Source organism: Cryptomeria japonica, chromosome 4 (assembly GCF_030272615.1).
Source record: "Cryptomeria japonica chromosome 4, Sugi_1.0, whole genome shotgun sequence".
NCBI lineage: Eukaryota > Viridiplantae > Streptophyta > Pinopsida > Cupressales > Cupressaceae > Cryptomeria > Cryptomeria japonica.
In genome coordinates, this window is record NC_081408.1 from 765,531,916 (window position 1) to 765,547,580 (window position 15,665).

A 15,665-nucleotide genomic window follows, 5' to 3' on the forward strand; every position below is an offset into this window, starting at 1 on the left:
AATGTGATAGATGATGCAAATGCAAATGATCTACATTATATGTTTTTTATTTTTATATGTAATGCTTATAATGATTATGAATCTAAGTGCAAAGATGCAACTAAATGATCTTTAATGAATTTTAATGATAATACAAATAATAATGATACACTACATGATTACTGAAATGCACTTAATTGAATGCAAACTAATGCAATGATTAAAATGCAACTAAATGAAATGGATGATGATTAAAATGATTCTAAAAAATTAATGCACCTATAATGATCAAATGCAAATTGTTTTTGTTTGTCCAAGTATACTCAATCTTTATTTGTGACCATTGATTTGTGAATGAAATGAGATGCTTATAATACAATTGACATTAAATGCTTATAATGCAGACGAATAATGAGCTAATCTAAAATGATCTAACTAAAAATGATACTGCCATTCTTCATATGTTGTCTTGTAACAGTGTCTGATTTCATCATTGAGCTTTAAAATGTTGTAATAAGATACAAGCAACTTGACATAAAGATTCAAGCTGACCTGAGTATTTCTTACATGGATTTTGATATAGCAAGTTAATACAACCAACTTAATATAACGAATCAAGTTGACCTGAGTATGTCTTGTAGAATAGACAAGGATTATCTCCTTTCATGCATGACTTGGAACGTCCTCCTTGATCTTTTGTTGATCATATCCTTAGACAAGTAAATATTGTTGTAGCGTCGTAAAATTGTGACACTTGCAATTTCGACTGCATTTGGGTCTTCACGATGGCGGTGCAACGTTGAACCTGAATGGAGACCCCGAAACCTGTTTACGACATCAAAAACTGCATCTTTCTGCACCTTGGCCTGATCCTCCTTGCACCCTGTTGTCCCGAGAGGTGGGACCATGGCGCCTAGCGCCCTGGTCCCTCAGGACCATGGCGCTCAACACCCTGGTCCCTGGCCCTATTTTGGGCCCGGTCTCTTGTTGGGCATCGGGTCTTCAAGTTTGCAATTTGGAAAATAATGTTCCTAGGTCAGCCTAAGGTCGAAAAAATCAGTCTCCTAACCCTAATTGATAGGTATATAAACTACATTTCCCCTCCCATTTGAAGGAGGGGTGAGAAACATATGCGTGCAAGAGGCAGAAGCGATAGGCAAACATTCAAACATTCAAGCATTCCTTCAAGCAATTGAGCATTCTAGGTCTCCATTCAAGGCTAGGTGTTGCATTCAAGACAAGGATTCAACCATTGAAGAGGAGATCACCTACAACATACAACATACAACATCATTACACCTTCGCATGTAAGAATACAAACATTCTTACAACAAGGTATCAATACTTGATTACATTACAAACACTTACATTTACAACATTCTCATTTCTTGGTTAATTCCAAAACTGGGGTTTGACCTAAAGGCAAACCCCTAATCCCTAACCCCCCAATCGTCCTCTCTTTTCTGTGTGTAGGTTGCAGGTACGCGGCTGTAATTGAAGATCTGGAATCCTTGTGCAGAGATGAACAGATCCCCCTTCGTTTCGCGGATTTTTCAGAGGACCGTGTGCACTCCGGGCGCCATCGTCCCGTCAAATTTCGCTCGAACTTGCAGGACAGCATCGTCTCAACATTTTACTGCTAATTTCAAGTCCGCAGCTTCATCACATGTCCCTATCTCCGTCTACAAGCGAATCTTTCTTACTTTCACATACACTCCTAGTTCAATCCTTCTATCTACATTCTTTACAAAAGAGGGTATCCTTGTTGTCTCAACCCTTGAAACTCATTTAGAATTCAATCTTGAATTGTGTGGGATTGGATCTTGTGAGTTTCAACCACTCTTTTGAATGTAAAGTCTCTCCTAAGTGAAAACTGTCAATCCTAGTGACCTCCTTTCTCTCTCCTTGGAGTGGGGGAACACCTAGGGTTCGATTTTCGCTTTACATTTTGGTGAACCCGACATGAACATCCTAATTCTGATTATTCATGGTTAGATCTGAAAAAATTTGCTTCCTTAATTACATTTCCATGTTTGATCTTTTGCAAATTTTAGAGGTTAATTGCATAAAAACCCTAAATTTTCTTTTTAGTAATTGAGCTTGTGAAATGTTTAATTGTTAATGCTTGTTTCAGATCTACCCTTCTATTGCAAATTGTCAATTCATATTTGTGCTTTAATTCTGAAAATTAAGTGGTTAAGTGTTAAAACCCTAATTTTTAAAACCCTCTTGGTTCAACCTTTGACCGATGATTTCACTGATCAAAACACCTCCAAATCGGCTGTAACTTTGGATTCCGCAACAAAATCATAATATCTCTCATCCCTGAAAATTTTGAAAAAAGTTGCGAGGACCGTGTGCACCCCGAGCGCCATCGTCCCCGATATTTTTTCCGAAATTTCGGGAGCTAGAACTTACTATATTTTTCTGCTAGAATCCAGAATCTTGGCTGATTTCATCAATTCTAACACTTTCAAAATTAAAGTCAAAGTTGGTCTAGTGATTGCTTGGATTAAGGCTTCTAATCATTCAAAAATTGTTGAAATTGAAATTTTGTGTTAAAATTGTGTTTCTTACTGTCCTAAATCTGAAAAGTGTGTTGGCATTCATTCGAAGTTTCAGTGCTTTATTCAAATTTTTGGAGTTTGTGACTTTTGAAATTAAGTGTTTAATTGCAACAACTTTGATTTCCGCTTTCAAAATTGAATTTTGCATGAAATTGAGTCAACTTTTAAATTTCAAAGCTTGCATTGCTTTTAGTATTCCCTCTAAAATCATAAAATTCAAAATTTCAGTTTCCCTCTCTTTTTCAAAATTCAAATTTTGCATTTTTCAACAATCTTGGTAGGGTTCAATTTTGAGATTGCAACTTTAATTTGGCCTATCTACAAATCGTAAAATCACTCAATTTTTTCAGATTAGCTTTAAAATCATCATAACTTTCATCCCTGAAAATTTTGAAAAAAGTTACGAGGACCGTGTGCACTCCGTTCGCCACGGTCCCCAATATTTTTTCCGAAATTTCGGGAGATTGTCATGATTGCATTTAATAGCTTAAATCTAGGAGATTGGCTGGTTTTATTGAAATTTGCTACCTCTAAATTCGAAAATAAATTCAAAATTCAAGATTTCAATTTTCAAGATAACAATTAAAATTAAGTGCTACCCCCTTGGCCCTAATTTTCAATTGTGCCTACCTTTCTTGGAAGTTGTGTTTCCCTCTTCTTTCACAAAGTTCAAATTGGATAATCATTATCTCATTGTTCAATTTTGCCAACTTTATTTTCAAAATTCAAAATCTTCTCTCTCTCTCTAGTGCATGAGTTTTACAACAATAAGCCCTACTTACACTATTCCCGTTAGACGAAGCCTTAGAATTAAGTCTTTCCAAGGTTTAATTACCAAGGAGATGGAACCTAATTTGAATGGCCTTTTTAACGAGGACATGGGTAATTCCTCTAATCCTCTTAATGATTAAGAAGCTCTCCATGAGGTTTCTGTAGAACAACTTTCAAAATTGGATAACCAATTTGATGATTTTCAGCAATGGATGTCTCAAGACTACCCCGATAGTGAAGCTCTTCCATTAATTAAGGGTCTAAAACGTATGGTTCAAAGTGATAAGAATGGAATTGATATTTTGCGTAGTATTGCACACATCGTGGATTTGAATGTGATGCCTATGAAGAGTTGTGCCAAAACTTTAGGTTATACACAACCTCCTACTCAAGTCAATCATTCTATTCCTTTGACAACTTCTATTGCTAGTATACCTACTTTTACATCAAACATAATGACTACTTCAATACAAAACATTTCACCTATGATCACCAGTCATGGGGGCAATCCTTCTTCTTCAATCAACCCTCTTCCTTCATTCATTCCTTCAATGAGCGTCCCTATTACATCTCCACAAATGAACACGACGCAAGGGGGCAATTCATTTAACCATTCCATTCCTCCTTGTAGTGTTCCTTCTTTCCAATCATCTCCTATGACTAACCATCATAGTGTCCCGCCACCTTACTCTCAATCAATACCTTCTTTCAATAACATAATACCTCCATCACAATCTAACATGTCTAATATGAACTCTTCGACTGAAGTGACCATTAACAATCTTGCACAAACTGTCTCTTCTTTACAGCAACAAATTGCCTCTATGAATCAATCTAAGTTTAGTGTGCCCACATTTGATGTTGCGAGCCCACTTTCTCTTGACATTGTTCGAGCTATCCCTCCTAAGCATGTTGAAATCCCGCAATTGGAGCTTTATAATGGTAAAGGTGATCCTCTAACACATGTTAAGACCTTTCAAACAATATGTACCGATTTTGCTCATCACCAAAGGTTGCTTGCAAAACTGTTTACTAGAACATTAAGAGATAAGGCTCTACAATGGTATTGTTCGTTGCCTTCCTATTCTATTACTTCTTTCCAACAACTTGCAAATGCTTTTATTCAACAATTTCAAAACAATATAGGTCCTAAAGTTACTTTGATTGATTTAATGCATTGTAAACAAGGTGTTAAAGAAAAAGTGACTGATTTCATTGGTAGATATAAGCATTTGTGTGCTCAAATTTCTTTTCCAGTACCTGACAATGATATTCAAAGAATCTTTATTTCTAATTTACAAAAAGATATTAGAGAAAAACTTTTGTTTTCTGAGTTTACTTATTTCCAACAGTTGTGTGCAACTCTTCACAATTATCAACTGACTGTGAGTCAAATGGAACAAGCAAATCCTATGGCTCCGAGTGATAAGGGTGATAGTAGTCAACAACCATTTGGGAAGTTTAAACCGAACAGAGGGTTCATCAAGTTCAATGAAAACATCACCAACAACAATGTGAATGCAGCATCAGGTGTGCCTCCTATTTCTAAGTTTTTCAAGAAAGAAAGAGAGTTTACTCCTTTGAATGAATCATTGCATAGTATTATGAATAAGTTATTGGAACGAAATGTGCTTACTCTCCCTCCTATAAAGCAAATAGATCCTGCAAAGATGAATTCACCCTATTTTGATAACAAATCTTTTTGTCAATTTCATCATCAACTTGGGCATGATACTGGAAAAATGTTTTTTTTTAAAGGGTAAAATTCAAGATTTGATTGATAATAATACTATCTCTGTTTCAGATGTGAATGATAAAGGCAACACATCTGTAGCTCTTCCTAACCAAAATCTTAACATTTTTATTGATCCATTACCTTCTCATACCTCTAATGTGATTGAGACTAACGATTCCTCTTTCTCACCTGATGGTCTTGTGTCTATGACTACGAATGTGGTTAACTTTGTAGAGCAGTAGAAAATCCCTAAAGAGCCTTCCATCACATTTGATTCCAGTGAAACTATCAGGGCACCTGATGGTCCTTTATATATAGTTGCAAAAGTCAAGAATACACCTTGTCGTGGAGTGCTTATTGATCCTTCTTGCATGGTTAATGTCATTACTGAAGAATTTCTTTTTACTTTGCAATTGAATCAAGTGATCTATGACAAAACAAATGTGGTTGTGAAACTATTTGATGCATTTTCTTCTCCTGCAATTGGTTCTATTACATTACCTATTGAGGTCCATAACAAATCCCTTGATGTGAGCTTTGCTATTATTCCATCATCCGAACAATTTCGTGTGAAGCTAGGCTATCCTTGGCTATCTTCCATGAAAGCTATTGCTTCTCCTATTCACAAGTGTTTGAAATTTCCCCATAATGGTGAAGTTGGTACTGTCAATCATAGTCTCTTTAAACTAGCTGAAAGAACTTCTAGCGTTCCTATTGATTATTTTTGGCCTAAACAATTTCAATCTCTTCCACCACGAAGTGATCATCTTTTCAAATCTTATCAAAAGTGGAAAAAAGATATGATCCTATTTCTAAGTGAACCTAGAACACCCAAACTTGATATTCCTATCATTCTTGAGAAGGAAGTTCTTCCTTTGAAAGATAAAACTAATGTCTTTCCTCAAGAAGATTCCCAACCCATCCCTATGGTTGTGACTATGTCTATGTCTATAAACTTTCTAAAGGTAGACCTATACCTCCTCATCATGATGGACTTGGTCTCCTTCCTAAACCAGATATTCCTCCTTTATATGGAGCAGTTCCTCCTCCTTCCTCTTATAGAGAGAAGAGACCTTCCTCTTCTCCTATCGTCCAACCTAAGAGACCACAACCTAAACACCCAAGTGATAAGGATGAGAACATTCCTCCTCCTCAATCTTCTCAACTTCCTACTAAGACTAGACGAAATCGCTCTGCGCCTGAACGCCGACGAAAGCGTCGTCTTAGAGCTCGTGCAACTGCTTCTCAAACTTTGCAATCCCCTAAGACACCTTCAACTAGCATTATTCCATTTTCTCCTCAGCCAAAAATTGAGTCAAAATCTCCTAAACATAAGATGCGTGATGGTTTTGATCCTGTGCGAGTTAAAGATCCTATTTTTATAAATCTTGATGATGATATAGATGAAAATGTTATTCATGATGAAAATGTTACTCCTCTTGCTTCTGATAGTGAATATGAATATGTTGATGTTAATAACCATTTATCTAACGAATTTTCTAAAGCACTTATCCTAGCTCCTAGACAAGAACAACGTGGCTTGGAACATGAACATAGCCCTTGTTTGGATCTTGTGATAGCTCCATCTGCTGTGTTGGATGTTCCTCCTCTAGCGTGTTTCCTGCCTTCCCGAAATATTGATCAGCAAGATCAGAGGGTGGATGACGTGCTAGACTAGTTTCATTAGCATAGCAGATTCTCTCCTCCTCTCTTGATCTCTTTTGTTACTTCTTCTATGTGTTATTCCCATTCTTCTATTTGTTGTCCTTAGTGTTGTCTACTTGAGGACGATGCAAAGCATTGAGATCCCTTTTGGTCTCTCGCATGTTGACTCAAAAGACACATGTGTTCCCTTCTTCTAGGTGACCTTCCTTGATTGGGGAATGAAGAACAATTATGCATACATACATATAACATACATGAATTATCATACAACATACTGACCCCAAGGAAAGCGAAGTCACCTCGTGCTTTGTGTTTTGTGTCTATTATCCTTGGGTTTATCTCACACTTGGGGGCTAAATCTTTGTGATAACATGCTCCTTTCCCTTGTCATTTCTTATGTGTATCACTACCTTAAAGCAATCACCCCCGATGAGGCATGTGCGATCGCTTTAACGTAGGGGGCATACACTCCGTTCATATCTCTTCAAGATTCTTGAAAATTTCTTGGCGAACTTAGCTTTGCCTTGAAAATTTTTGGTATTTTTCTTGCATGACTCATAGTGAGGGAACCTTACTACTGACAGTCATGGTTCTCCCTCTTGATCTTCCCTTTTACTTTGTGAATCGAAGTCGTAAGATCCTTAGTCCACTGGGGGCTTAGTGTATCTTGCCTCCTTGACGTGGTGAAAGTCTTTCAATGTTGTTTCCTTGTACTTTACCGGAAGTATGGGCGTACGCTTATACTCCCGCTAAAGTGGGGGCTAAATGTAGCGTAGTAAAATTGTGACACTTGCAATTTCAACTGCATTTGGGTCTTCACGATGGCGGCGCAACGTTGAACCTGAATGGAGACCCCGAAACCTATTTACGACATTAAAAACTGCATCTTTCTGCACCTTGGCCTGATCCTCCTTGCACCCTGCTGTCCCGGGAGGTGGGACCATGGCGCCCAACGCCCTGGTCCTTCAGGACCATGGCGCCCAGCGCCCTGGTCCTTCAGGACCATGGCGCCTAGCGCCCTAGTCCCTGGCCCTATTTTGGGCCCGGTCTCTTGTTGGGCATCGGGTCTTCAAGTTTGCAATTTGGAAAATAATGTTCCTAGGTCGGCCTAAGGTCGGAAAAATCAGTCTCCTAACCCTAATTGACAAGTATATAAACTACATTTCCCCTCCCATTTGAAGGAAGGGTGAGAAACATATGCGTGCAAGAGGCGGAAGCGATAGGCAAACATTCAAACATTCAAGCATTCAAGCATTCCTTCAAGCAATTGAGCATTCTAGGTCTCCATTCAAGGCTAGGTGTTGCATTCAAGACAAGGATTCAACCATTGAAGAGGAGATCACCTACAACATACAACATACAACATCATTACACCTTCACATGTAAGAATACAAACATTCTTACAACAAGGTATCAATACTTGATTACATTACAAACACTTACATTTACAACATTCTCATTTCTTGGTTATTCCAAAACCGGGGTTTGACCTGAAGGCAAACCCCTAATCCCTAACCCCCCAATCGTCCTCTCTTTTCTGTGTGTAGGTTGCAGGTACGCGGCTGTAATTGAAGATCTGGAATCCTTGTGTAGAGACGAACAAATCCCCCTTCGTTTCGCGGATTTTTCGGAGGACCGTGTGCACTCCGAGCGCCATCGTCCCGTCAACTTTCGCTCAAACTTGCAGGACAGCATCGTCTCGACATTTTACTGCTAATTTCAAATCCACAGCTTCATCCCGTGTCCCTATCTCCGTCTACAAGCGAATCTTTCTTACTTTCACATACACTCCTAGTTCAATCCTTCTATCTACATTCTTTACAAAAGAGGGTATCCTTGCTGTCTCAACCCTTGAAACTCATTTAGAATTCAATCTTGCATTGTGTGGGATTGGATCTTGTGAGTTTCAACCCCTCTTTTGAATGTAAAGTCTCTCCTAAGTGAAAACTGTCAATCCTAGTGACCTCCTTTCTCTCTCCTTGGAGTGGGGGAACACCTAGGGTTCGATTTTCCGCTTTACAATTGTAATAAGAGATAAACCACAGAAAGCAATCAAAGAAAATAATCATGCCTCATCATAGCTTCTCTAGTCATGGACATCCTTGACTCGCATAGAGTACATGATTAGCAATAAAATCAAGATATAAACACTAAATCTTGTAGGTCATCCACATGTTCTCATGGTCATTAACTGATATAATCATCTTGATGATGATCTTTGATAATCCTTTATTACTTGCTGGTTGATTCTTCGTTTTCTGAGTTTCACGATTCAGTTGTCATGAAATGCCTTGATCTTCGTTGCTTTGGTGCTCATTATATGTTTCAAAAACCCTAGGTGTTTTTGGTTTTTCTAAGTTTTCTGAATGTTTTTGGATTTTCAAAGATTCAAAGGATCACCTTTGCAAAAGGAATTAGGATTTTGCCCCCAGCAGAAACAAAACTTTATTATGGATGTATGAATTGATCAAGATCCAAACCATGGAGGGATACAAATGCAGATTGATTGATTCTGATATAATCTAAGATAGTGACTATGATAAGTATGTCAAAGATTGATAATTGTTGGTAAGCTGCATATTTCTTGCTAATTGTTCAAACCAATGGATGCGAAAGATGAAATGGATGAGCTAGGATAGATGGAAGCGGTAGATGTGATAGGATGGAGTGGATAGGTGCGCAAAGCGATCTCATAGATGGAAGAACTCACTTTTTTAGATAGCGTCTGTTTACCAGGTTTGCACCATCTAAACTTATTGCATTTTTTCATATTTTGAATTTTTTTTTGCTTTCGTTGTTTTATGCTTTTTACGGATTTTCTGATTTTTACTGATTTCTTTAGGACTTTATATCTCAAGCATAGAACTTCTTGAGAAAAATAGAATTGAGAGGTTCATCAAACCAATCACCTTCAAGGATAGATAACTTGTATTCTCCTGAGCCATATGTTGCTATTATGACAAAAGGTCCTAGCCAATTTGGTCTAAATTTACCCTTCTTTTCTCGGTCTTGTTGATTTCTTGGATTCTCCCTTAGAACTATATCTCCAATCTGAAAAATACGTGGCGTGACTCTGTGATTATAACTTCTTGCCATTCTCTGTTGATATATTTTCAAATGATCTGTTGCATTTTGGTGACGTTCCTGGATCAGCTCAAGTTCTTGGAGTCTAGAGACTCGTTGTTCTTCCTCTGGTATAAGACCTTTCAAGGAAACCCATAGAGAAGGTATCTCTACTTCTACGGGTAATATGGCTTTTGATCCATAGACTAAGCAATATGGAGTTGCTCCCATTGGTGTGCGGATGTTGGTTCGATATGCCCAAAGAGCAGGATTTAGCTGAATGTGTCAGTCTTTTCCAACTTCATTAACTGTTTTTTTCAAGATTTTCAAGATAGTTTTGTTTGATGCCTCAGCTTGACCATTTCCTTGTGGATAATATGAAGTAGAAAACCTATGTTGGATATGAAATTGCTCACATAGCTCCTTCACATCTTGATTCTTAAATGGTCTTCCATTATCAGTGATGATTGTTATAGGAACTCCATAGCGACAGACTATATAATTCAAGATGAATGATGATATTTGTTTCCCTATCACTTATTCAAAGATACTACTTCAATCCATTTAGTGAAATATTCAGTAGCAGTCAGAATGAACTTATGTCCATTAGAGGATGAAGGATTTATCTTTCCTATCAAATCAAGGCCCCATTGAGAAAATGGCCATGATCCGGTCATAGGATACAATTCTTGTGCTGGTGCATGAATGAGATTCCCATGGATCTAACATTGTTTACATTTCTTGGCATATGTGAATGAATCTCTCTCCATAGTAGGCCAATAGTAACCCATATGAAGAAGTTTCTTAGCTAGTGTTTATCCACTTGAGTGTGTGCCACAAATACCTGCATGAACTTCGTTAAGAACTTTCCCAGATTGTTCTTGTTCAAGACATCTCAATAAAGTACTATGTAAACCTCACCTATATAAAGTATCGACAATAATATTATAGCGAGATGACTCACGGATAAAGTTTCTTCTTTGATTGCGGGATAGGTCAAGAGGAAGGATATTCTCTTTTAAGTACTGCTAGGTTTGGTCGTATAAGGATTGATTGGTTCCCGATATATGGCAAATCATGTAGGTATGCTGGGATTGATTGGTAGGGGTTAAGATATCTTCCATGAGGAATTCGTAACGCTGTTGATTCTCCTGATTCTGCAAGAGATATGCTATTGTATCCATTGCATTTGCTACTTTGTTCTCATTTCTTGGGATTTGAGTGAACGATACTTCTTCAAAGTGTTCTTTAAACTCTTCTACCAGCTATTTGTAGGGCATGAGCTTGTCATCCTTAGTTTGATAATCATCATTTATTTGGTTTTTATGATAAGTTGTGAATCACCATAGACATGTAATTCCTTGATATTCCATTCAATAGCCATTTTGAGCCCAATAGTCAATGCTTCATATTCTGTAGTATTGTTTGTGCATGGAAACCGCAGTCTATATGATTTTGGAATTGTGTGTTCCTGAGGTGTGATGAATAAAATTCCTGCGCCTGATCCATATTGCGTATAAGAACCATCAAAGTACAATTTCCAAAATTTTGTACTTACTATCAGAATGTCTGCATCAGGAAATTCAATGTGCAATGGTATGTCATTTTGTAAAGGTGCTTCAGCTAATTGATCAGCAATGACCTATCCTTTGATAGCTTTTCGATCAACATACTCTATATCAAATTCACTCAGTATCATAACCCATTTGGCTTGTCTGCTTGTCAAAATTGATTTGCTCAGCAAATACTTTAGTGGATCTATGTTTGCTATTAGTTTCACAGAATGAGTTAGCATATAATGTCGCAGCTTCTGAGTTGCAAATACAACTGCTAGACATGTCTTCTCTATTTATGTATAATTTAGTTCATAGCCGACAAGTGTTCTACTGATGTAATACACTGCTCTTTCTTTCCCTTCGTCATCATGTTGTGCTAGAAGAGTGCCTAATGATACGTTTGTCGTCGAGATATAGAGCAACAATGGTTTCCCTTTGATTGGTGATAACAGCACTGGAGGATTCATGAGATATTCTTTGATTTGCATAAAAACCTCTTCACATTTTTGATCCCATTTGAATGGAACATTCTTATGTAAAAGATGAGTGAATGAATAACATCTATCTGCTAATTGAGAGACAAATCTTTTGATTGATTGCAATCTTCCTTGTAAAGATCACAATTGACTTATGTTCCTGGGTGACTCCATTTTCATGATGGCTTTGACATTTTTCAGGATCTACTTCAATTCCACAAGTTGATATAATGTACCCAAGAAGTTTTCCAGAAGTTACTCCAAATGCACATTTCTTTGGATTTAATCTCAACTGATATCTTTCCAACCTATCAAAGATCTTGCTTAAGACGTTCAAATGTTCATCTTGTATGAGATTTTGCAAGTATTTCATCTACATAATCTTCCATAAATGTATGCATCATATCATGGAAAATTGTTGTCATAGCTCTTTAATAAGTTGCTCCTGCATTCTTAAGCCCAAATGGCATAACATTCCAACAATAAGTACCCCATGCACAGGTGAATGTTGTTTTTTCTTGATCTTTAGGGGCGATTCTTATTTGATTGTATCTTGAAAAGCCATCCATTAATGAAAACATCTCATGCCCTGTTGATAAGTCCACAATTATATCAATGTTGGGTAGTAAAAAATCATCTTTGGGACATGCTTTGTTCAAATCTCTGAAATCGGTTGCAGACTATTATGCTTTTATCTGGCTTTGACACTGGTACAATGCTTGAAACCCATTCTGGATAGGCAACAAGTCTTATGAAACCCACATCTAATAGTTTCTTTAGCTCTTCTTTTACAAGAAGAGCGATGTGTGGATGCATCTTCCTTAGATTTTGCTTAACTGGTTTTGCTTTTAAATTCACATTGAGATGATGCATTATAAGATCTGGATTAAGTCCTGGCATATCTGCATAGGACCAAATAAAATTTATTTGTCTTTGTCTAAAGAATTCTATGTATTCTTTCCTCTCTTTATCTGATAATGAGGCAACAGAATGAAGTATCTTGGGATCATTTGATGTGCCAATGTTTATTGCTTGTGTTGGTTCTATTAGAATAGCAGATCTCTCCTAAAAATATGCAAGGAGGATGTCAAACTTTCCATCTTCTGGCGCCTCAAAGAGGTTTTCACCGTCAGATACGTCCTTTATTTTCCATTTTGATTGATCTAGTGTTGCCATGAAATGGTTTTCAACAGTAGGTCTCTTTCCTTGTTTTATTTCAATTTTGCGACTGGAAAGTTTGGCATTCTCTTGACTGCAAGAAACGTTACTTGATTCCGCAATGGAAGATATCTTACGTGTTATGGGTTCGACATCATTAAGATACACAACTAAGTCGTGATCATTGGAAAATACATCTAATTCAGGGTTTTCTAGATTATCCCAATCAATTAGTTATGGATGAAGAAGGGGTAAGTCATAATCGCCGTCATTGTGAGGTGCTTAAATGTTCATGACTTAATGGTCATAATTTGGCGTAGAGTAGGTAATGTCATAGATAGAATGATCTTGAGGATAGTCTCTCCCAAGTGTTCTCCAATTAGTTCTAACAAAATTAGTATTAGTATTTTGTAGTTCACACTCAAATGGTTCTTCATCTAACATTTGTCCCTTAAACAAATGGATTATATCAACACACACATCTTTAGTACTGCAAGTTCCTTCTTGATATTTTTAATAAATTCATTTGTATTTTGAAGTTGACATACTTGTGTACATGATATAGATAATTCTTTTTCTAGCTTTTGTCTTCTTTCAAACTCACCTTCTTCTGGACTAATAGTCAATCCTACTTGACTATCTCTTAGTTCTTCTATGGTTCTGCCATACCTTGGTACATCTTGCTCATTATTTGATAGAAATATGATATTTCCAGATGCTTGATCCATATCTGTTTGTACTTCTTGTGGCATTACTTCTTTGTCTTTTTCATCCCCTTTCTTTTGTTGTCTTGTATATGCCTCTTTTCTCTGGATTCTGAGTTCTTCTTGTCTTCTTTCTAACTCCATCTTTTGTTTTGTAATAGACAAGTCTTCTTTTGTGATAGTTGTTTGCTAGTCGTTTTTTTCTTCACTTCATATACTAGATGAGACATCTAGACCCCATTCATATTCATTTGAATCTATCTCTGAACCATTGTCTAGGGCTACACCACTATACCACACAGGAATGTTGTATGGTGCAAAAAGTTCCCTGATTTTTGCCATTTCTATTTTCACTGTTTCTGGAATATCTTGTTCAGATTTTGCATTTGCTCGTATTTCTTGAACTTCTTGACAAGATTCTTCATTTCTTTTGTTTGCAATCTCCTCTTCTTGTTTCTCATGTTCTTCTTGTTTTTGCTTATTGGCTAGTATTTCTGCTCCTTGATGTTGCTTTTCTTGCCATTTTTCTTCTTTAGAGACTAATTTCTTTCTCCACTTTGGTTGTTGATAATTATGATGATTTTGATTTGATTTTAGATATCCAAGTCCTGATTTATCTTCTTTAGATTGCGAGTGAGGACAAATAGGTTCTAAAATACCTTGATGTCGCTTACCAATTGGTCTTTTTCCTTCATATCCCATTTTTCGCATGATCTTATAACCATTGCCATATTGTTCTATGGGAATATTGATTTCTGCAGTTGTTGCTATAGTTTCATTTTCATCTTTGTACAACCAACCAAGAATGTCCTTGTCTTCAATTTCTTCTTCAAGTGTTCCATCTCTAACAAATGCTCCGTTAAACATGTCTTTTGATTTCTCTGAGGTCCATGATTGGATATTTGTAGGCTTTCCATATGACTTAGGTGAAAGTGGAAAATTATGCAAAGAATATTTTCCCATTCCTTCATCATTTAATTTGAGCTTTTTCTCGAAGGTTTCCCATAACTTTTCTTGAATTTCTTTGGTAGGATATACTAATTCTCTGTTATGTGGAACTCTTGTATCTTGTGTTGGCTTCAGATTATTGTAATATTGGCTAGAGTCTACAATTATAGTGACCTCTTGTCCTTCATGAGAAAATTTTACACATTGATGATATGTAAAAGGAACTGCTTGCATGTTGTGAATCCACAGCCTTCCCAGAAGAATATTATAAGAAAGATTCAAATCTAAAACCTGACATAATGTATTCCTTTCCACGGGTCTTATTTTGATTGGTAACACCACAGTTCCTTTAGAAGAACGCCCTGCTTCATCATAAGCCTTAATAGTTATTTTCTTTGGATCTACAGCATTTTCTAAATATCCCAAAGCTTTTATTAAACTGAATGCAGAAATGTTTAAGCATGCTCCACCATCTATGAGTATGTGTTTGACACGAGTTTTATTAATGGTGACTTCAACATGTAAGGGAGCATTGTGAGGATGTTGCAAGGACGCGTCATCATTTTCAGAAAATGATAAGCAATGAGGGGCTATAAGGTGTCCCACCATGTTTTGGAACTGATCCACATCCAAGTCTTTTGAAACTGTTGTTTATACTAACGCTTTTTCCAAAATTTCCTTATGCATAGGTGAAACTTTGAGAAGTTCCAAAATTGATATTTGAGCGGGTATCCTTTGTAATTGCTCTACTAAATTGTATTGTTGGGAGGTGTATGTTGAGTCTTTTGTTATACCCGAAAAGGTGACCTTCGCTTTGCTTCTCGTAATGACATTCATTGGCTCTGAAGGTATGTTATCTTTAACAATGATGACATTTACCACATCATCATATGTACAAGTGTAGCTCACTTTGGCTTTTCCTTTGTCATCTTTTAATTGGGATTGTTCACCTTTGTCATAATTCGGAAGTGGAGTTTTGAAAGCTAGGTGTGATTTGTTTGTCTTATGGTTGTCCACTGTGATAGTTCCATTATCAATTAGAT